The 25,185-nt window shown below is 37.9% G+C and overlaps 1 long non-coding RNA gene across 1 annotated transcript; it reads left to right on the forward strand.

Annotated features, from left to right (window-relative positions):
• Positions 1 to 16,437: 16,437 nt before the first annotated feature.
• Positions 16,438 to 24,000, forward strand: LOC148214955 (uncharacterized). Its single transcript, XR_015796889.1, has 3 exons — positions 16,438 to 16,752; positions 18,470 to 18,617; positions 23,036 to 24,000. It is a non-coding gene; the product is annotated as an uncharacterized LOC148214955 (long non-coding RNA).
• The last annotated feature ends 1,185 nt before the right edge of the window (positions 24,001 to 25,185 follow it).

The raw sequence follows: 25,185 nt of genomic DNA on the forward strand, positions 1-25,185 counted from the left end.
CATAATCTATGCACATACGTATACTCAGAGTTGACTAGAGCTGAAGGAGGAAATGCAGGAAAAAAATATTCTCTCGTGTCCTTTTGAAACATTGTGTTATCAGAAGGGGAGGGAAACTGCATTGGTATATAGAGTAATTAGATTGCAGTAAACTGTACTTGCAAAGTTTAGCTGGAAATGAAACGACTACTTCTATGTGTTGAATCAGTAATTTGAATAACAAAGGAAAAAAAGTACTTGTTTTGCCCTGTTTCTCTCAATCAAATCCTTGAAACCCTTAAATTTACTGTATGACAGCAACATTCCATTAGCACAAGAGGCGGCAAAGTTTCAGTTTGTAACCAGATGAAAGAAGCTGAGAGGTGAGAAAGTGAATGAAACAGAATGCAATGTCCTTTGCTCAAAAGAACTCTAGGTAGCATTTAATAAGATGAGGCTAATTGGCTTCCTTCTCTACCACTAAGTCCCTCCAGTATTTTTCATATATGTAAGAAACACAGGAAAGCCATACAATCTTCAAAATGTTAGTTATCATGCATTTCACAGCTACCTGATTTGGTTTGTTCTTTCAGAGAGTAGTCGTTTTAATTTGGGATGCTGCTTGAATGGGATGATTTGGTCAAAGCTTTGTTGAATTGAAGCACTTTTGAAGCTTTGCGCAGCTTGAATGATTTGCTTGTGTAACTTTAGATGTTATCCTATATGCAGGAGCTTCTGAACTATTCCATTTGGGTATCCCTGTTGTCCATTGTCCCAGGCACAAAATAATCTAGACTGTAGGCTCTACAAAGAGCCAGTCTGGTGTAGTGGTGAAGGCACCAAGCTAGAAACCAGGAGACCGTGAGTTCTAGTCCCACGTTAGGCACAAACCAGCTGGGTGACCTTGGGCCAGTCACTCTCTCTCAGCCCTAGGAAGGAGGCAATGGCAAACTACCTCTGAAAAATCTTGCCAAGAAAACCGTAGGGACTTGTCCAGGTAGTTGGCAGGAGTCAAAAACTGACATGAAGACAAAAAAAAAAAAAAGGCTCTACAAAGCTTTTGAAAGAGGTGCTTCACAGTTAATGGGAGGCCATACAAATTCCATACTGTTAAAGTAGCTGCATCATTTGTAACCATCGTGTGGTTGCTTCAAAAGCTATTCCTGGTCTTCTTCACATGTGAATGCCTGCACAGCCATTTTGCTTGACCTTTTTCAGAAGAAGCCAGCACATCCTGATTCTTGGAGAAGTTAGAATCATTTACACGAGGAAGAAGATGCCTCATGAACAATTCAATAAATATTAGAGGTAACTGCAGTGAATAACAGTTTGCTAATAATAATCCTTTGCAACCTTGAGAATTTACGAAAATAATTTTAATGACCGTTATTATGTCTTATAATTTGTATTGCTTATTGGTTTAAAAAAATAAGTTGCATCTCTAAATGTGTTTATATCCTGCCTATATCAAAGGGGGAAGCTTTTCAGCTGCATGGGGTACCAGGGATATGTGTGAGTGAGCAATCATGTGTATAAAATTACATGCATGCATGCAGGCATATTCACACAGAAAAAGTCTTTCCCCCCAGAATCTCAGCTACATCAAGACTGTTGACTGTGAGAGTTTAAAGTCCTCCTACTGCAACAATTTCAGTGCATCTATGATTACCATTTCCCCAAAGCTATTAGCAGCAGGAGAAAATATTTGCACTGAGATTGCTGGCAGTGGTGACAATGAGGTTGTAATTGGTGGAAGGAAGGAAGGAAGGAAGGAAGGAAGGAAGGAAGGAAGGAAGGAAGGAAGGAAGGAAGGAAGGAAGGAAGGAAGGAAGGAAGGTTGGTCTTTATGGGGTTTATATATTACAAAACTCAAGATAGATGGCTTAAGTTAACCTATGGCAATTTAAACTATTTATTTAAATTAAAGGATTCGGGTTTTTTCCTTTCTTCCTAGAAGGTATGATTATAGAAGGAAAGTATAAATCAACTTTCATATGCAGTTCTTTTTATTCTATAACATTCAGTTAGTTAATGATTGCTAATACTGTAAGTAATGTTTTTAGCATCAAAAGTTAACTGAAACAAAAAGTTCAGGATAGAATCTTGTTCTGTCTCTCATCTAAAGTGGTAATTCTATGTATATTTTTGAATAATGAAAGGAATTGTTCTCTTGAACAATGATGGTTCTTCCACATTCTGACTCTAAGGACACTTAGAGCTATCAGCCCCAGATCCCCTGCAATGGTGCCCTTACTTCTATGCTCTATTCATTCATGGAGCTGGGCAGTTTTCACTCAAAATGGCCCATGGGAGGGTGCAAAAATCAAACTATTGAGCACCTGCCTTCTCCCTGGTTCTTCCTTTGCTGCAGCTGCTTTTTCTAGCAAGGGAAAAAAGGGGGAGGAACCCAGCCACATGGGAGGAATGGTGAAGTGCTGAGCCAATCTGTAAAAAGCTCATCTTAAGCCCAAGAGTGTTGCTGGGGGAGAGAAGGCAGGGTTGCTCTTAACCAATATTGCCTTTGTGTATGGAAGCAGCCTTATCTAAGCTCTTTTGGCTGTGACTGGTAGCGTTTCTCTATGGCTGGAGATAACTTTGGACCACGTCCCACATAATCCACTTTTTGCTGGTAAGAGGCAGTCAGTCAACACTGTCTAACTGCTTGCTGTGCAGTCTTGCTGTGTCCTTGGTACTAGGCCCAACTGTTTCTCTTGTAGCATCGTCATACTGCACACTTTCCTAATTGCATACCCTGTACTTCATTAGCCTCTCTGTATCAGAAAACTGGCATACTTTCATAATTGCATACCATGTACTTCATTAGCCTCTCTGTCTCAGAAATCTGGCACATTTCCCTTTGCTTAAAATTTAATCAGAGGTTTTACAGCTCATGAACATTTTAACAGGAGCAGACAGAACTCTGAAACTTTGCATTTTGATTTAATTACTGCTAACAGACATATGCCGTTTTCAGCTATTTTCATTCTTCTGTACAGCCAAATTTTTTACTGTTAAAAATCCAAACATGAGTTTGGATAAATAGAATAGTTTTCAGATGCTCTTAGTAAGGTACAGGGAGCCCTTATCTCCTGCCTAGCAGGATGAAGCAGAAAATCATCCCTTAAAGTTTGTCACTTGGGTGTGTGTGTGTGTGTGTGTGTGTGTATCTCTATTTGAAATCTTATGGTGAAATCAAAATTCTTGGCTCTGCTTCAGTCTAAGACCATGAATATTAACTGAGAACAAATGTTTCATATCAGATAATTGATTTACATCAAAGCATTTGGGTACGTTGTTGGACAAAGTAAAATTGGAGAAGATGGTTTGCCACAACTAAGTTGTGCAGGAGATTTGTGGATTTGATGGCAGTGAACACACAAATGAGGTAGAAGTTGAAAGGATTTATTGAACAAAGCAAAGTAAAAGAATAACTAACTGCACAGTGTAAAGTAGGCAGGAAATATCCACAGTGAGGGCTATAAAACAAGAAGTGGCCATATTGAACAGAGGAATGTAAATACAGAACAACATCATATGTTCATCAGCTGTTGGGAGCTCCATCCTTTTTAGAGACAACAGCTGTATTTTCCTAGATTATTCCTGCAAATGCATTGCACGAATCCTGGGTAGGCTCACGCTGAAACTCCTCCCTAGGAGAGGTTTCATAGAGTATGTAGTGTTCTGCTGCAGTTATTCATACTTCAAATTAAGCACATGGATTTATAATTCTTGTCTATCAGCTAGCAAAACATTATGTGAGAATATACTCCCTGCCACAGGGGTCTGAGTTTGGAAGAGCACATCTACAAGAAAGAGATGCCACCATTAAACTAGGCTGCACGAGAAGATGAGAAAAGAGCTAATTAGAGAAACTGCTGGAGTGGGGGACAGGAAGTGGAATTTCAGAGGCTTGTTTTTAGGAACCAAGGCCATAGTGAAGCATGGCAGACAGATGTGTCAGTACATCTGTGGGTATCAGGCTATTTAGCAGCCTCTTCAGCATCTGTCTCAGAGGAGTCCAGAACACGCCTGCCTTCAAACCTGCTTCCTCCAATATTTAAAAGTTAATGAAATAGTGTCTCTAAAACAAGTGAGACAGACAGAAACAATCCCATCCCCCTCTATCAGGGCATGGTCCAATCACAGTCAAAATGTTGTAAATGAATGAAAGCAATAAAGTCAGTGTATACCATGATACACTTACAGTCACAGTAAAAAAATAACAGTTATACAGCTATAAAATCCTAAACCTATAAACCTGATACCTCATTTGTAAATTGAAAGGAACAAATGAAGATTGAAATAAATATATGTATTCATATTTGTATGAATGTGTGTTTGTGTATGGGTGTGTATATATTCTAAACATGTGCTTTGCTTTGCTGGTTATTATGGTGACCATTTAGGCTTTTGCTTCCCACAAGCTGTTGAATTCTGAACATTAGAGCACAATATAGGTCACTTTCAAAGTCAAGCCTGTTGTTCTGTTATGAGCTAAAAGTGCCGAGGAAACAGTTTAATAAAGCGGTATGTGATGAAAGTAGACTCTGCTCGCTTGTTTTAATAAAATAAAATAAAACAAGTTATCTTTGTGGGAAGTTACCTTTGGCAACTGAATCAAACTTGAGTTTCCAAAAAGTTATCTTGGAGATTCTCTGGAGAACACTGAATGTTCCTGGTAAAAAAAGTTGTCCTTGAAGCTTCATTTATATTATACTGAACTATGCTGAAAGCTGTAATTTTTGAAATCTTGAAGTATTCAATATAATCCATGATATTTCAAAAATAGGGGCATGTCTTCCTTCAGGTACCTGATGAGATACATATAGAAGGTTCCAGGATCCGACTAAAACAGAGAAGGCCACATAGTTTTCTATTTTTTTCCATGTTTGTTCAATTTAGAGATGGAAAGATGCAATTTGGGTGTCAGCCAAACTTTAGCAGAATAGTCCATCACTTTAAATCCTCCTGGCTTCTTCTTTGGGGTGGTCATGGTGGTAATTCCTGATCCAGGACATTGTGACTGTGGGAGGAATTGATGCTGGTAACCTTTAAAGAAGTGTTGGTTCACTCCTTCCCTATGAGGTCCTCCCTAAATCCAGAGGTATTAGACAGTTACCATCTGGTTTCCAACCATCCTCTTTTGTGAAAATTGTTGAGATGTTTTGGAACTAACTACAAAGTGCCCTACGAAAAGTGGATTACCTGGACCCATATCAGTCAGGGTTCAGACCCAAGTATGGGACTGAGACAGTGTTGGTTGCTCTAGTTGATTACCTCTGTTGGGATCTGGCTGGGAATAATGTGCCTGTCCTGTATTTTTGGACCTCTTAGTGGTCTTTGATACCATCAGTCATGGTATATCCTTCTGGATCAGCTGCAGGAACTGAGGGTTGGAAGTATTGTCTTACAGTTGTTCCACTCCTTCCTCAGCAGTCATTTCCAATCAGTGGCATTTGGGGAGGAGAGATTAGCAGGATGGTTGCTCCTGTGGGGAGGATGGCAGGGGTCAATTCTCTCACTCCTGTTACTTAACATCTATGTGAAGCCGTTGGGGGAGATCACCCACTAGTTCAGTGTCTGGTATCATCAATATGCTGAAAATACTCAATTGTATATTGTGACCCTGGGCTCCAGTGGAGATCCTATTGAATGCTGTTGAATGGAGAGAACAGGCTTAAATTGAACTTTAGAAAGTCAGAACTATAGTTTGTAAATTGGGTTCCTTTACTCTCCCTCTGTTTTGTCTCTGGACACTGCTTGAAGAAGCAGGTCTGTGACTTGGGAGTCCTCTTGGATTCATGGCTCCTCTGGATCAGCAGACGGAAGCTGTGGCCAGGAGGGCCTTTTGCTCAGCTTCAGCAGGTATGCCAGTTGTGGCCTTACTTGGGATGACAGGATCTTGACTCCAGTGGCTTATGCTCTCATCACCACCCAATTAGACTACTGCAACATGCACTACATAGAGCTGCCTTTAAAGACCAACCAAAATGCTCACAGGTGCTTGTTGGTGGGCATGTATTTCACTTGTTTTGGGAGCTCTATACTGGCATCCTATTAGCTTCTGGGTGCAACTGAAAAAAAGGAAAAGCAGTTGACTGTTCCCCATTTTCAAGTGGCTGGTGGGGTGGGAGCCCAGAAGTGTTGTTTTTCTGAGATGGGCCAGTGGATTGGAGTGGCCTGTTGCTGAAGGTTCATTCATCTCCAGTATGATCTGCCTTCCAGAAAAAGTTGAAAAGTGAGCTTTTTCAGAAGCTTTTGGGGTTTGACACCAGGCATTTGGGGGAGGGAGGGAGGTGTTACACACGCTGCTCCCAGGTTCGGCTTATGGTCACTCACTCACTCACTCACTCACACACTCACAGCCTGTTGAGGCACGCGGATCTTGTCAGCCCCCCTTGCTTTCTACCTGGGTTTTCCAGATAGGTGCGGCTGGAGCAGACAGACACACAGCACTGGTCAACAGCTGGGAAATAATTAGGGATGCACACAAATCACTTCCAACCAAACAGTGAGGCACAAGAGGTTCTTTGTAATACACGGAGACCCAGTGAATTTAAAGTAACAGCAAAACTTTACTGGTTGCAAGGTACATTTGCTCTTTCTTCTACACACACACACGCACTCATCCACACTTACCCTCGTCCTTCCCAACTAGGCTGCCAGGCACTAGCTAGAGGGACAGAAGCCGCCAAGTCTGGATCCAAAGATGACTCAGATGACTCAGCTCAGACAACTCAGACGACTCCGAGTGGGCGGGCTTTGGGACCCCTTTTATCCCCAAAAGTCCTTGCTTTGTTGATTCACAAGTCTGGCAGTTGTTGATGGGATTGGGGTTTCCATGTGCTCAGGCCCAACTTTTTTTTCTGGTTTAGGTCCTTTGTTTTTTTCCTTAACGACTTGCTTCCTTCTTATCTACCTCCCCGAAGGGATCCCATAGATAAGTTTCCTGGCTTTTGTCCTCTCTGCTTACGTGCCTGCTTCATCTTTAGGTTATGGCAGCTTCAGCCTAGTCTCACAGAGGTATGAATACATTTATAATATTTTTTTGCTATTATTATGCTTTACTTTTTGTTGTGAGTTGCCAAGGATCTATTTCAATTGTGGTGGGATATAGATCTAGTAAACAAACAAACAAACAAACAAACAAACATTTTAAGTCAGTTTACTTGACAGAATGAATATATTAAAAAATAAGGTATGTAAACTAATATGCACAGTCCAAAGTTCATATGGAACTTCTGGCAATAAAATAGTTTTAAATATATATAGAGAGAGATTATTTATTCAGATCATTTTTATACTTGACAAAGAATGGATGTCCTTCCAGCTAGGTAGTATAGTTTTTTGGGGATCATAAAAGTGCCCAGCATCTATGTCCATTATTCTTCTGCTAGTCTCCAAACTGTTGTTATATAATGTAAAAAAATGTAAACATCTCTAAAAACCAATGAATCTTCTAGCACAAAATTAATGCATGAAATATCTTCTAAAGGGAGCCATCACAGCATAAAACCATTTCATATGAATCAGTATTGCATTCTGAGCACTGTATCTTCAACATTTATGTCATGTGTCCAATAAATATGAAGTAATACTTTGGTCGTTTTAATCACAATTTAAATTCTATAGAAATCTGAGATATAGGTGCCAAAATGGCCTTTCCCTAACATTCTTATAGTGAATCTTCTATTATTTATTCCATGCCTTGCTATATTTTTGCCCTGAGCTGCCCCACTGCATACTTCCCTCCATGGAGACATAGATCCATTAAGGACCATGTGTAGGGTACATTTTTCCAACCAACCATGAATCTATCCTTTAGTGTGATTATTTATCTCACATTGTTCCATTTTTTGAAGAAGGAGGCTATGGTCAACTTATCAAATACCTTATCAAAGTATACTACATCCACAGCATTCTCTTGGTCTAGTAATCTAGTCACTTTGTTATTAAAAAAAAAATGTTTGGCATTACCTATTTTTTAACAAAACTGTTTTGGCTCCTAGTAACCACTTTGTTCCTTTCTAAGTGCTTGTAAACCCACAGCTTGATTATTTTTTCTAGGGTTTTCCCAGGTATTGATGCCAGGGCCTGGGAAAATTTTTGTGGGTTCAGGCAGTCCTTTAAATAACATGATCCAAAATCATTTCCAGCTTTAAAGGTCAATATAATTGCTTCCAATTAAGCTGAGGTTACACAGATAATCAGTACAATGAATCTATTGGTATAACATGCTCTATCAAGCTTTTAGACAGCATTTATTCTATCAACCATTATGGATCTTCTATGGAAGTCCTAAGATGTCTCTAAGTGGTGATCTCTATTACCACATTAGTTGCAGTTTTTAAAAGTTATGCGTGCAAACGTATGCAGATTTGCACGCACATATCTCTAAATATGTACATCTTTGCATGTACTTTTCCTCGTATATTTTCTTCTTTTGCAAAACAACAGTCTTTAATTTAATGCATTACTGTGTATTGTTTTCTCCAAGGTATGCCTTTATTTATGCATGTAGTTTGATAAATATTTGAAAAGTATAAATATTGAAGAATATATACATTTTGGTGTTTTGATAAGTGATTTTTTTTTTATGTGTAAATTGAGGAAGTTTGTATTAAAATGCAAACCAAACAAATTTATATTAGAATTGCCACTTGCACAAAGTTATATTGCCCTAGGCAAACTTTCACTACATATGTGTAGAGTTAGAAATAGTCATGCACGCACATCCCATGTAGTTTTTTTTTGCTAGGATCTTACAGCCATGGCATGAATTGAAATCCTGATAAGGCAAAGTTACCAGGTGCAGTGCTAAAAATGCAATCTTGTGAAGCTGCTGATAGCCCCATTAGAGATCTTCATGCTAAATGTGCCCAAGATCTTTGCATAGAGCTATATACATAGGAATGTTGGAGGCAGGGTATATACATAGGCCTGTGGTCTTCAGCCTTACTAAGCCTTATTTATGAGCAGGTGAAATCCTGCATGTATACATAAGCATCACACTATTCATTTTTGTCATGTTTGCAATGTTATGCACAGCACATAAAAGGAATAAGAAATTGGAAGATAAATAAATGAAGCTGTAAGGTGAGAAAAAGAAAGGGAACATAACTAAAACTAGTTTACATCAACACCATTCACTATAACTCTTCACTACTTATTAGAAACCATCTTTGCTTCCATTAAGTCGATATACTTTTCATAGAGTCTTTTGTTCTTTGAACTCCTCACCTCTCTCTTTTTAAGGATTTCATCAACTCCATATAATTATGATTATCTCAGTGTTCCTCTTGCTCTCATTCCTTGCAAGAGATCACATACAATTACCTTTCTAGCAACATTTGCATATTTTAACATTTCTCCATCTATTTTCCATCTTTAGTAAATATTCTACCAACGTAGACAAATTCATCTACTTCTAGGATTCCCTTCTGCCCCATTTATAGTTGCTCACTCTATTTTCACCTTCAAATAAAATCATCTTGGTCTTTAATAGGTTTCAGACCATTATATTATACTGCATCATACAGTCTCAGATTTGCTGCAAATCATTTAGGTTCTCAGCCATAAACATGGCATCATCTGCATACAAAAGTTAATGCACATTCACTTTCCTAACCAACATTCTTCTGATGTCACCACCAGCATTCCCAATAGATTTATCCACATATATATATTTAAAAAAGCCAAGGGGACATCACATGCCCTTGTCTTAGTCCCTGTTCAATGCTGAACCATTATTTAAATTATTTTTATTCATGCTTTGCTTCCACCCTATATTATTCTTGCTACATTTAGCAACCAACCTTCAACTCCATATTCTCATGTAGCATTCTATAATTCAAGCCTATTCACTTTATCATATTCTTTCTTTAACACAAGAAATATAATAAACTGACTTTCCTATGCTTATATCGTAAAATCACACCACACTTCAGATTTTGCTCATGTCATCACTCTCACTCTTTCAGTCAGAACTCTGCCAAGCCCTTACCCAGAGACATTTATTTATTTATTTATTTGACCAATATATATAGCCGTCTATCTCACCACAGGCGACTCTGGGAAGTGTACAACAAAGCTAAACACAATCAATAAATACATTTAAATATAAAAAGCAAAATAAAATAGAGAATAAAAGGATGTTAAAAATGAGGGAGCCACCTCACTAATTCCCCCGTCCCCTGGGTTCCCCAGGGCTGATGGCAGAACCAAGTCTTAAGGGACCTCCGGAAGCTCAACAATGATGAGGCCAACCTCACCTCAGAGGGGAGAAGATTCCACAGCACAGGAGCCACAGCAGAAAAGCCCGCTGCCGAGGGCCCGCCAAATGTACAGTAGCTCCCTAGGTGACAGAATCTGTAACATGCCCTGTCTACTGGATCTGGTAGGATCCAGGCTGGGGAATTCTGGGAGTTGAAGTCCACTCATCTTAAAGTGGCCAAGTTTGGACAACACTGGTATAGGGGAACAAAAATGACATTTTTAAAACTGTCAAGCAAAGATAAAGTCTTCAACAAGAAGTTGTACAGCCAAAATCATAAGCAAAGCACATGCATATTTTAATGTTTCTCTAATTATACCAACTATTCCTGAAGCTTTACCATTTTTAATATTCTTACAGTATTTATAATTTTCTTTCATCATTTTTTCTTCAGTGCCAATATTGACAGCATTCATTTCAGTTTTGCATGCTGACATATCGTTATCATTCCCATTTCCTCATTTCAGTTTCACCCTAAATCATTTCATCATGTTTATGTTTAATTCCATTCACTGTGATGAAGAATCCTTACTCAGCCCTTTTCACTCACTTCCAAAACAATTTCTATTTCCATCCAAATACTTCTGCAGTTTCTTTGCCTTTTTTAATCATACCCATCCCTTGCTTTCTTTGACTGCATTATTGCGATTATCTTTTTCTCTGTATGAACAGAACAAAGAGGGTATACGGAGTATATTGTATGCTGTGTATGCATTTGTAGCAATCATTCTCTTACATGCTTTTTTTTTTCTCCCACCCACAGTCCCCTTTCACTTCATCATCTCACCAAGCACTCTGGGTCACATTTTCTATTAGCATAAATCCACCCATCTTCTATGGTACTTGATGACACAATTCTTTCCACTCTGTTCTAGGCAGCTTCCACATCCTCTTTCTTTATATCCAGTTTCCATTTATTCTATTGGAAGATTAATCTGTCGTTGAATGGTTTTTCATGCAAGATTCATATTTTCTTCTCCTGCAATTGTACCACTTTCATTGCAGTTTCTTTTACAAATTTCCTTTTCTCCCATATCCATTTTTCCCCAAGATCCATTCTTGATTTCCACATTCAGAACTACTTACTACTCTTGCATCCTTCACTAATTTCCCCATTTTTTCTCATTATATTGTTTCTAAGCAGATAAATACCAGTCACCATTCCTATTCATCCTATTAATACATTTTTATTTTATGAATCAATCCTCTTATACTTGTACCATTTATTCCTCTTATAAGTTGCAATTTTCCATATGCCATGGTTGGTACCAAATGGGCTTGGAAATATTGACCTCCATGGCCCATCATAGCTATGGTCAACCAAGACTTTCACATAATCCTTTTTAGTAAGATAGAGAAGGTATAGCCAAGGTTACAAGTTTTAGTTACACTCATACCATGTGCATATTCCCTGCTAACAGTTCTAGTCAGTTTGGCACATTTTCTCCAGCATGTCAGAAGCACAAAAAATGGCTAGTTTTACCTCACGTATACTGATGCTATTCTAAGCAAGCTTGGCTCTCTAACATAAAGGCTTCCTTGCAAGCTAACATAGTGTTGCCTCATCACGCAAACTAGGAGATAAATGCAGTACAGTGAGACATGCTTGAGGTAGGGCCTCTGAAGAAAAGCTGAAGAAAAGAGAAAATTTCAAGGACATGCTATTTCACATTCTTGCTTGTTTGTTCAGGTTTAATTTTCACAGCATAAATTTTTAATTGCATTTGTTGATGTCACTGTGATTACCTTACTTTAGCACTAAAAGTGTCCTTGGATGTTTATTTTTAGATTTTGGGATAAAATGACTCTATACTTCCTTTAGCTGTCTCCTGCATAATAAGCAATAAAATGGCAAGACTGTAAAAGTATGGAAAAATATCTCTACTGAATGTAAAAAGTTAACATTTAAGAGTTTCTTGAAAATTTCACCTTTGTCTTAAGCACAGCAAGTCATGTCAATAAATGTCATGAATACTAAACCAGAAAAGGGGAAAAAAAGTATAATGTACACTAAAGAAAGAAAGAAAGAAAGAAAGAGAGAGAGAGAGAGAGAGAGAGAGAGAGAAAGAGAGAAAGAAAGAAAGAAAGAAAGAAAGAAAGAAAGAAAGAAAGAAAGAAAGAAAATAATGTACCCAAGTGGATGCATTAAACTAATATCATTACCTGCATTTGAATTTTTCATTCTATGTTTTGACAAGATGTAGGAAACATTTAGTGGATTGTCTTATGGAAAAAAATATTTTGGTTTTCATTGTTGGTAAAACATGACTGTTTCACAAAGGAATTAATGGTTTTAATTGATATAAATAACTTCAGCTTCAGGTTGGCAAAGCAGTGCTACAAAGCTGCATATTTGTGTCTTATTTATTCAAACTATATGCTGAATATATATTAAGGGAATCTGGATTGGAAGAAGATGAGCATGGTTTTAAAATTGGAGGAAGAAACATCAATAACTTCCATGATGCAGATGACACTACTCTGACGGCTGAAAATGCAAATGATTTGCAAGCTCTAGTAATAAAAGTCAAGAAGCACAGTGAAAAAAATGGGGCTAAAATGATACATAAACAATACCAAGCTAATGACAACAGGTACAACAACCAGCCTTAGATTTGACAATGAAGATAGTGAAGTGGTGGATAGCTTTTGCCCTGTAGGGTCAACCATCTATAATAAAGGAACAAACAGTCAAGGAATATGCCACAGACCAGCACTAGGTAGAGCACCATGAAGGCCTTGAAAAGATATTCAAATGCCATGATGGTCTATACCTACAAAGATCAAAATCATGCAAGCAATGGTATTCCTTCTGAGACTATGTAAGCAAAAGTTGGACTTCAAAGAAGCAGGATAGGAAGAGTACTGATGCCTTTGAACGTTGGTATTGGAGAAGATTCCTGAGAATACATGGACAGCCAAGAAAACAAACAAATGGATCTTCAAAAAAATGAACTCAGAGTTCTCACTCAAGGTATAAAGGACTAGGCTTAAATTATCATACTTCAGATACATTGTGCAAAGACCTAGCTCTCTGGATAAGGCTCTCATGCTAGGAAAGATATAAGGAAAGAGAAGAAGAGGATGGCCAACAGCAAGGTGAATGGACTCAATTACAATGGTGATGGGTGCACCATTGGAAGATATGAAGGACCAGATTAGGGACTGATAGTGATGGAGAAAAATTGTCTCTATGGTTGCTAAAAGTCAGACATTTGATAGCACTCACTCACTCACTCACTCACTCACTCACTCACTCACTCACTAGTAAATATCAATTCTGAGGTAAGTCTTCCTATATTCAGTGAGATTTATAAGTTTGTAAAGGATTATAGTCTTACTAAATAGTTATTATGGTCATAATGTCAGACATGTGGCCCAAGTAGAGATTAATCGTGAGAAATTCTAAAGTTGCTGTCTTACTCCATTCTGGTATATTTTGGAAATGAAAACTGAAATAGGTAAATGATGAATATCTGAGTTTATTCGCAAATATATTGTTTAAAGATAGTTGGGGGCACAGCTTATATTAGCTTTCCCCAACGTAGTCCTTCAGTTGCATTGGTCTTCAGCCAATGGTGATTAGGCATTAAGGAAGTTGAACTCCAACACGTCTAAAAGGCACTGACTATATGTAGATTAGTCTGCTTTTGCTGCATAGATATAGAAAAATTTCTAAAAATTGATCCCATAAAAACACATTACCTGAAAATTTCAGACTATTACCATTGCTTTATAAAATTATTTTAGCTCTCCAAAAATATTTAGGTAGATAAATCTGCCTCAGATTCAATACATCTCATCCTCCAATGGATACCAGTTTGGAGCACTACTCCTGCTGCCCTCGTTATATTCACACACCCTCCTCAACCTGCACATACTACCCAACCTCTGATCTCAGAAACTTCATACTTTCTAGGGCTCTTGGTTGAGAGGGAGCCCAGCACTGTACTTTAACTCCAATGGGTGGCTCCTGCTCTGTCCCTTGCCTCCTTATTACAATGTTTCCCAAGCGGTCCTACAGTGCTAGCTAAGCTGTGGCCACAACAGCAACCAACAGACTCATGAGGTCCCAGCTTCAACTACAGTCCAATGGAATTCTTTCTAACTTATAACTGTCTGCGTTGCCAATTCCAGTCTGTCTTCTGGTCTACATTCTCCAGACCCACCAGCTTAACCTGGAACTCTTCCTTCCCACTATCACTCCACTTGTCCATTAGCCTTCTCCTCCTTCCCAGCTACCCAATCTGTAAAGATGGTAGTTCATCTCCTGTAGCCATAGCAATGAAGGAAACAGGAATCTTAACTTCTGTTCCTTCCTTGCCACTTTTACTATCTTCTCTCTTTTCTGTTGCTTTGGATAGTCCCTCAGCTTCTCCCAAACATCTACTGCTTCTACTTTTTTTCATATCTCTTCTATCTTCCATTCCTATCCAGATCTATGAAAGTTCAAATCTATTAGGATCACTTCTTCCTCTCTCCAGGTTTACCTTACAAACACTCCTAACACTTCCCTACACACATTCTTAAATTACTCCACCCCCCATGTTCATGGAGTGCCATGAACAAAAGTGACAGAAAGAGATTGGGTCTATCAAGTTGGTTTTGGGGTGGCATTAAAATAAATATAATGTACTTCTGGTGAAGAGTGAATATCAGTTAAAGCAAGACAAGTTTTATCACAATAGCAAATATATTTTGCTTGTCTTGTAGTTCTAGCTAACAGAGATTAAATAAGTGTTTCTATTTAAAGATGGCAAGTTAAATTCCAAGTTATTGATTTCACTTTTTTGGTGTGCCTTCTTTGGCGCATCCACGTTTATGAATTGGCAGACTCATCTAAGATGGCAGCAAATATTTCTTTGTGAGAGAGTTGAAAGAGCAGGAAGGAAAAACTCTTTGTATTACTCTTTGTACTTTGCCTCTTCTGCCTTCTGTTGAGTCTTAGATTGTCACCAGGTGGCACTCAGTTGTAAATGCATTGATTTGTATAAATAAATGAACAGTAACAATTAATTACACACTTTGTGAGTGCAGCTCAGTGGGAAGGCAGGGACTGTGCAGACTTGTTCTGTCTTGCTGGTCCCAGTGGTGTGATCAGAAACTTCATTATCAGGCTGTACAACCTTTGGTTATTCCTGCTAGCTCTCATGTTTAAAAATCTATTTAGTTTAAAAAGCAACAGCAGGAAAAGGCAGAACTTACCGTTATTTTTGATACTTTGGAGCCTCCTCTCTTGGTTTGAGGGGAGGGGGGGCGTGCCTTTGACCAAGCCTGAGGTGGTAGAGCAACACGGGCTGCCCTGAGAAATTAAGCTCTGCCATATGAATAGTTGGGATACTTAGGGGCTTTCCCTCCTGCTGGGCTGGAATGTTCTCCACTCATCCTTGAGTCAGCAGAAAACTAAACCAGCATGAAATTTGCTTCCCCCATTCTCAATCCCTTTCCAGTCTCTATTGCCTCTACCAAATGGTGCTGTCTGGATTTTACACATGCAGAACATGACAATCAAAGTGATTCCACTGGCCCTGCTGTCCTCCTTCTTTTGCACCTCATCAGCTGGCAGGAAAAATATCCACCGATCATGGCACCCCTGCAGGACCAGGTCAGGTTTGACTGCAGGAGTGTCCATCATCTTCAGGCACCTTCCCGTGCCCTTCTTCCTACATTGCATTTTGTTGAAATCAGAGTTGAATAAGGGTTAGGGAAAAATCAGAGTTGAGCTATGCTGAGGAAGATGAGTCACATGCAGAATTTCTACCTAGGATTTCTGTCCTCTTCCTTTCCTTTCTTTATATAGGCAGCCAAAGCCAACTTCCAGATTCCTCCTTACTCTATTTGTGAAGAACTGGAGGGAGGGGAGATGGTCCTGTTGTTCCATTGTTTGCTATTCAAATTTGTGTTAAGCCATTCAGGGCCATAGAGTTAAAGCTTACTCACAGTACTACCAGCTGAGCAGTCTAGGACTTTGGAGGGATTCTGATAGACCACTGTGATAGGGAACAGCAGAATGATAGCAGAGGAGGCTGACCTGAGACCAAAGAGGAGGAGACATGCCCACATTAGTCAGAAATGGCAAATAAGCACTGTTCTGATCCCATCCTCTATTGGTCACCTGACTTTGCCTGTGTCATAGTGGGTAGTAATCTATTTACATATTTTGCAGGTACCCTTGGATGTTGTCAGTTTAAGGGGAAATCACTGCTTTAACACCAGTACAGCTAAAAACTCTTAAGGCTGTCTCACTCATGGGCTGAAAATGTGATGGAAGCAATTTCATGGAGATGCAGCGGAAAAAAGATGTTTGCAGGACATGTTGTACTGCAGTTAGGAAAAGGCCCTTGGAAAATTAATATAATGACAGCTACATTGGCAGATGAGGCCAAAGAAATACAAAAGAAATGATGAAGAGAACATATATTAATATTAATGTGTTAACAAGTACTGAAAATTGCTAAAAAGAGGGAACCTTTTCAACAGTCATGAAAATACAAAATGAGGTAAGTCCAGCTCTTGTCTTAACTATACTGTACAATGCAATATTTATCTATTTACTGTAATTTTTAATCTCACTTTTCTTCTAATTTTCAGTATTATGGAAAGGGCTTTTATAATAAATTATCAGGGCCTCAGTGCTATAGTTAATTTGATTGAAAACTGATGATTGAGAAAGTATTAATAGAAGAAATGCCAGATAGTTTAAATTAAGTCTGGTGGGCTGCAAACTTCTGAGATCAATGTTATATATTCCTCCATGGAACCTGGGAACCACCAGCTAAAACAAAGTGCAAAATAATGGATCAGAAAAAGATATAGATGTATACTTAGACTTAAAGTCCAGGGAACTTCAGCTGAGGAATTTGTTTTGTGGAAGAACTGAATTCACTGTCCTTTTACATGAAAAGCAATTCCTCTCTGAACATGCTGGTTTCTGAAGCCTATTTATTTTGCAGAGTACAGGAAGAAAGGTTATCGCTATTGTTAAACAATTAGAAGACATAAAACATTAGTGATTTGTAAAGATACACACACACACATGCACACACACACACACTGTATGATTGTGTGTGTATATGTGTGTGTATGTGTATGTGTGTATGTATGGGTGTATCTATATCTATATCTATAGATTATATACATATATATATATGTAGGTGTGTGTGTGTCCCCTACCTTCTCTCCAGTCAGGTCTAAATAATATGTTGTTTTAAAGTTGGTAGCTGTCTTATTACACACTTGTGCTTGGGTGCATGCACACACAACTTCATCCTTTCCTGAGAGGGTTACTTTTAAACCTATAGATTCTTCTTTTCTTCTACTCCATGCATCTATAGCAGCACATCAATTAAATAGACCAGAGAGTATTACACAAGGATAATTAAATCTCTAGGTGTTCTTCTCTTCCGATGGCTTTCCTTACAATGTGCCTGTAGTGACAGGTAGATGAGTCTCTCAGGTCCTGGATAAATGACTTACCTTGGCAGCAATATTCTGCAGTTTCCCTTTTGTTGTTTATATCAAAGCTATTTGCATGAAAGAAAAGGGAGAGGAATAAATAAAGGTGACGACTGGAAGCTCACACAAAGTCACTGGCAGCATGCCGTGAAGACAAAACTTTACTGAAGCTCATTAATATGTTACTATTATGAAAGCTGACAAAAGGGAAGGCGTGTGAGAGCTGGGTTCTCAGACTGATAAAAAGTTGAGTAGCTGCTTCCAAGACAATCAATAGATACAGCTTGCCCCTCTTTCACAAAAGAGATAAGCCTCCTCTCTTTACGTAGAAAGAGTGAAAGAAAAAGAACCAAACCCTTCCCTGATTTGCTTGTATATAGGTTTCTGATCTGAAAGTACAGTTCCCACAGGAATTCTTGTGTTGTTATTTAAACTTCTTAACACATCTGACTAGTAAGCTCCAGGACTGTCTGCAGTCAAAGGTCATTATGAAACCCTACTCCTCTTGAACTTCAATTGTGACATCACATGCAGATACATAATGGTAGAACCTGTGATGTCATGACACATATTTCATCATTTGCCCATATCTCAGACAGTTGTTTCTTGAAATTAGCTGCTTCTAAATTCTCTGGATTGGTGTTCTCATAATATCATATTATATCACTCAATCAACCAATGGAATTCTGTTGTAACCAGTAATATTCACTCTCTAGTGCAGTGGATACTTGTGAATGAATAGTATTATGTTCCTCCCCACAGCTATGTCCCCTCTAAGTCTGCTCTGGACAATCAGGAGATCTTCCAGACTGAGTTTATGGGAAGGCTGCAGGAAGTTCAGAAAGAAGGACAGCAAGATAAAGTTTCACCACATAAGCCGAAGTTGAACTTTCAGATATCAGACACAGAGGTATTCTGCATGACTCACTACCTGCAAATGGACAACACTTTTGTGATTGCATTGAGAGGGTTTGAATGGAGATTTCACTTTCCTGTTTTGCTTCAAAAGTGGTATTTTCTGATTTGCACCAGCATATGACTGTGCTGTTTCTCTGTTGCTCTTTCATTGGTCTAGCAATACCCATATATCTCTTGGTCACTGTACAGAGCTTCTGGTATGATCCTCTCCCTGTTTTTTGGCTGTTGCTCTTTGTGGCCAGTTTTGGGATAACTATATGTGAAGATGCCCACATAAAACTGGAGCCTTGCTGTACTTTGTGAGGCAGGTCTCAGGTAATACGAGGGTACCTACTATTTCTCTAATAAGTAATGCTCTGATGTATTAGTACAGTGGTTCATGTCCACACATGTAACCAGTGTACCAATGGTAAGGGCAAGTCATATTAGGTCAAAAAGCACTGAAGCACTGGACTTCTTTAACCAGGTGAGCTTGACAAGAATTCTACCAGTTTCCATGTCTAGCCCAAGTGACAGGAAGAAAAACAGGATTTTATTTTTACCAATCCACAGGCGGATTGGCCAGATGGGAAGAAGTAAAGTATGAGTGTGTGTACTTTGTAATATAATACTTGCAGTAATGGCTATTTTGTGAGAAACATAGTTCAAAATATGAATTTAAATCTGCTTTATGTGTACATTTATTAAATTTTAAATTTGCAGGGTCATAGGGACTGGGAAAGAATGGACTTCTGTATAAGCATGTGCAAAATTGGCACAGACAGAAGACTGACTGTTACATCTGTTGCTAGAAAAGTTTGGCCTGTTTGAGTTACATGGTGTCAAGAAAGAGGCAGGTCAAACCAGCGTCTTTCTTGGCCTCTAGAGAAATTTGGAGTAGCTTTCATTCTAGGAACCTTATTGTGGTTTCTTGCTCCCATAGACCATTACATATTTTATATAGTTAAAGACTGATCTCCATTGCTTTGCCAGAAACAGAATATCTCCTTCAGACTTCTTGCTTGGTGAGACTAGCTTTCCTTGTCTTTTTTATAGTGTAACTCTACAAATGTTTATTCTAACATAAGCTTTACTGAATTTATTGAGATTGATCTCTATGTGAGCAATGTCCATACTTTTTAAAATAACTGAAGAATGAACTTATTGTTTGGAAACTCTTATTCCCTCTCATATCCTCAATGTAGTAGTTTTACAGTGGAATTGATTTTCTTTTATATAGGTAATTGATTGATTATGTGCTATCAAGTCAGTATCTATTCTTAGTAACCACATCAATAGATTTGCTCCAGGAGGATTTGACCACCAATCTGGACCTTAAGATCTTCCAACAGTGTACTCATTGCAGCTGAAACTGAGTCCATCCGCTTTGCTGCTGGTTGTCCCCTTCTCTTCCTTTCCACCTGCCTTTTAATGCATGCATAAAATCTATTATTCACAAGCCAACATTCTTTTTCTTTCTGGAAGACGACCAAAACATAATTCTAATGGTTTCATAGATTAGTGAAAAAATCAGAAAGCAGAACTAGAGGACCTGCTTGGTGCTGTTTTGACATCACACTGTCAGATGTTAGCTGCTTGGCTGAACCTTAGTAGAGGAACTGAATGCAGGAAGCTAACTCTCAGAGATCAATATTTGGAGATGTCATCAGCAGGGAGCGCCTTCAAACACTTAGTGAAAGGCATAGAGGGATCCATTCTGTCTTCAGGAGCTTTGTAATATTTCCCCACGAGCTTGCTGATGTTTGCAACAAGCAACATTACTAATAACATTATGTAGTTGTGGAGAGGGGACCTGGGAATGGAGCTGCTCCTGAGGAAAGTCAGTTTCCATATGCTGACTGTAAGAGGATTCACCGTCTGCAGAGAAAATACAAGTCCTCCTGTAAATAAATGAAGCATTTAGAATTATATTATGGGAATATGGTATTTATTCAGTATATCTCAATGTGTAGATCTAGATGAAATGCCCTCCAGCTCAGGGTCCCTGTGATTAGTAACTAAGATTGGGAACAATGAACATCCTGTTGGATAAAATATAGTTGTCCTTATATATCATAAAAAGGGCAGGAAAGGTTTATTATATTATATTATATTATATTATATTATATTATATTATATTATATTATATTATATTATATTATATTATATTATCCTATTAATTATTTAATTATTAATCATTATTTAATTAATAAATAAATAACATTTATTTTACTTTATGCATTTAAAAGACTTATATGGTTGCCCATCTTATGTGCCATAATCCTGGGTGGCTCACAAAACAGCAGCAAAAACATCCCAAAACCATAACAAAAACTCTTGGCACCCCAAAACCAAACATACATTAACATTCAATGTTGCTGAGTTCCAGCCTCACCCTACCCCAACTCTTGTGGGAAGTGCCAGCTCTTCAAGACCTTCCAGAAGGCCAGGAGCCTGCTGGATTTCAGGGGGAAGGGTGTTCCACAGGCAGGGGCTGCTATTGGGAAAGTACACTTCCTGGGTCCCATCAGATAGCAACATTTAAGGGACCTGGAGCATACCCACCCTATCCAACCTGGTGGAATGGGTAGAGAGAGGTGGTCTTTCAAATAGTTTGCCCTCATGCCATTCATGGCTTTAAAGCTTTAAATATTTCTATCACGTCTAGCCAGACCAGAACTTTTATACTTCTAGTTGCTTAGAACAGTTGATGACATACATTCTTATTCTCTGTTATAGTACGTTGGAAGAGCTTTCTAAATCCCAACTCCAGAAATATTCAGGTACTGTTTATGTTAGGTTCAAAGATCACGTTATGACACAACCATAAGAATATACACATACCCAATCTCACTGAGAGTTTTAGATCCTGGCATGTAGGAAGATATAATGGTATGTGGGAATGAACTTGAGAGACAGGAGGAAGGGCCGCAGATTAGACAACAGTCAGATAAGAGGCAGAAGGAATGGAGGCATGACAAATGTCTCAGAAGGGACCCTCCCTAGTTTTTTGGACTGTAAAGGTGATGGGGAGAAATGTACTTTCAGACTTGCAAGATTCTGTTAATGCAACCTTACAATAAAAATAGAACTAGTGCTCCTGGGTGTACTTTTTGCCTGGACTACCTTGCAAAGCTGACACAATCTGTATCATGACCTAGTGCTAAGTTCCTGGGTACATGACTGACTCCCTAATTCCATGACTTTTGTTTAGTTTAGTTTAAATTAAAACCATTTTGTGAATGAGCAAACCCACTCTACGTCAGCCATAAGAAGAAGAAGAAGAAGAAGAAGAAGAAGAAGAAGAAGAAGAAGAAGAAGAAGAAGAAGAAGAAGAAGAAGAAGAAGAAGAAGAAGAAATAATCCCTCGTCCAGAAGATTTCATAATTTGATATATCCTCCACTTATAGGAATGCCTATGCCTAACTAATTTGCCATGGATTATGTAAATGAATTGTCAACAGATCCCTCATGTAGAATCAGTTCCTAGAATCAACTGCGTAGTGCATGGTCCCCCAGCTGCCTAGAGTTTCCTTGGTGATTGGTTATAAATAAATAAATAGGTCACATGACCTTTTTTTCCCTTCTCTGGGGAATCTGATAAATAATGTAAATGATTACACCTGTCAACGTACAGTTGAATTGTCAACAGAATTGACCCAGTGCCTCTTTACCTTAAAATGTTGGAAACTCATAATCTGCAGTTTGTGTTATCCAAAATTTCATATTACAAATATTATTGCACAAAGCATAATTAAATACAAAACTGGCCCTGTACTGGCTTCTTGGATATCTGGATGAAAGTATAACATTGTAGAGTATTCTGCTTTTATCTAAAATCAGAGTATTTGCATTTTACTACAACCCTGTCATCAGAAGGAGAACATCCTATTAATTGTTCATTTTTATCAGGTTATTATCTTAACTTTCTCCAGTTTGTTGATCTCTCACAAGAAATTTAAAAAAATCAATTATTAGTCCACATTTGCATATATTACACAATAATGGTACACACAGTGATTCAGAAATTAGTCCTACGGGATTCAGTAGGACATTCTTCAATACAGATATGTAGAACTGTGCTCACAGTTACTCTCTGCATATCTCCGTTCATAATGAAAAAACCGTATATTGTCTTTCTCATCTCTGCAGTAATTCTTTAATTCATATTCTGTTGCAAATAGAAAATACTATAAAACTACTAGTATGGAAATCTTCCTCTGCTTTGGCATATATGAAAATAAATGCATACAATCTGACTACATTAGAGAGGCAACATTAACACAATAGTCAGGTTTAAGTTACTCTTTTTAAAATGTTTGCCATAAATATCAAATGTCACTAATTCATAGTAAGCTAGATCCTGATTTTGATGAATGATTATCTCACTGTTTTCATCCAATATGGAAGCTCTTGTTTATTTCTTTACAGAATACCTTTTGGAGAACATTACCCTTCTCTTCTGCAAAAGAACAGTCACTCAGAACGATTAAAGAGAATTCCTCAGAGGTGCTGAAGAGCTGCGCATTCATACGGAGGATATTTGGCTTAATCCAATATAGAAACAGGATTAATTTATCTTTTATGTAGTTTTTCTTGTTTCCTAGCAATGCATATGCATAGACACATCAAAATATCTTTCCAATGCAGATAGAAAACTATTTTTTCCCAATGTGGTGACCTCCAGATGATTGAGATTGCAATGTCTGGGCCTGTCAATTAGGGGAGAGCTTGCCTGTATGCAGAAATAAGTAAATCTCTGACTTGATAATAGGCACAAACAAATGTCAGGCATTTGATAGATTGCTTAGTCCATTTTCAGAGGCTTCAAATACATTGCACTGTTTAAAGAAATTATGATTTCATCAATAGAAGGAATAAGATGGGACCTGAATTTAAACCTTCCTGCTCCTACACCTGCTTGATGGCTGATTAGTTTACTCATAGTCCTGATTGCTACAGAGCTATGAATCTGCAGTTCTGGTTATTTTATATACCTATATGGATCAATGGTAAAGGTTTGAAAGTTTCTCTATTTAAATCTGGGAAAATGTAAAACAGATTCTCATTTGTTCCAAAAATGAACTAACTAACAAACAATCCAAAGAAGGTCCATTCCATGTAAGCATACACTCACTGGATATTCTGTCATTCTGTAGCACTTTGTCTTATGGGGAAAAAAATGAAGTTAACATGAATTTAGACATCTCTAGAGTTTTTTGCAACACAGCTATTTTTGGCTGAATTTAAAACAATATGCATGCTATCTGTTGGCAGCTTTGTAATATTGTCCCAGGTTGCTCTTCAGAACGAAGTTAAATTGAAGGTAAAAATATATCCTAAGCAAATTAAAAATTGATTAAAGCTTTCTAAACAGTTTAAATATTGATGCTATTTATTTTCAATTTTGCCATTTTTAAGGAGCTGTGTTGGTCCTTTATGCTTTCATTCAGCTTGATAGCAAGCAATGAAATGGGTTGGGATGCTAAAGATACTGGAAAAATTCCAGCACAAATTAGAAGTATTTAAAGGGTAACAAAAGTGGACAGTATGAACCGCTGATATTTACATTTTGTTGTATATTGAGATCTGAAAATAATGTATGTCCTTAATTCCTAAAATGTAAATGAAATGCCAGAGGAAGCCATTTTTCTGCATATGGAAATCCTACTCTGGATCAGGTGCACACCTGGCCTTTTCTGCATGAACATTCCCAAGTACTACTTAGTTCTGCCTGCAATGTCATAAGATAAATATGCTTTGGGAATCTGTCAGATGGTTAATATTTCATGGAGTGTCCCATTATGTTTTATTCAGACCAGTGTGTGGTTTCAAGTGAGCTTAGATGTCATTGTCACCAAAGGACCAATCAATGCAGCTGTTTGCCCACCCTTTGCAGGACCATTCCCTGTTCTGCACAAGCACAAATTTTTATCTGCGCACATGCACAATTTTTCATGCATCTTTTTTAAAGGAAGGAAAGTTATGTGTTGGGGACGAGCTTAGTGGGTCTATTCTAGAACATAATATAATCCATTTTCATTATTATTTCAGAATAATTAATAGCAGTAAGAGTCACTAGGCAGATTTTAGTGGGAAAAAAATAGAAACTATTTTTTTTTCAATATGCCAAGAATGTATTCCCATTCAAAATATGGAAGCCAAACTCTGATCTCAGTAATGCTACAGCAATTCAAAGATGGAGTTGCTTTGAATTTACAGTATGATATAATTCAATGACATGTTTTATATGCTGTTGTTAGGCTTCCTATTACAGCTCAGATATTTCACTGGAAACCCACCCTTCAATGTAATATTGATCAAACTTTGTTCACTATTACAACAAACCAGATATGTTGCTTATTTTATTATTTTGTTAAAATAATTTTTCACAAAAAAGGGAAAATCAACCCTGGATGCCAATGTTCTTTTGATTCCAATTGAGATTAACACAGTAACACATTAATCATAATTTCATTTATATATTTATACATTGACCTACATATTGTAAATGAATGCAATATCTTCGAATATATGAAACAGAGACCCTTGTGTGATAGCCTTACACTGATGGTTTGTAT

Source organism: Python bivittatus, unplaced genomic scaffold (genome assembly GCF_059951505.1).
Source record: "Python bivittatus isolate LINGU-HERP-01145 unplaced genomic scaffold, Pbiv_v1 ctg000480_np1212, whole genome shotgun sequence".
Taxonomy (NCBI): Eukaryota; Metazoa; Chordata; class Lepidosauria; order Squamata; family Pythonidae; genus Python; species Python bivittatus.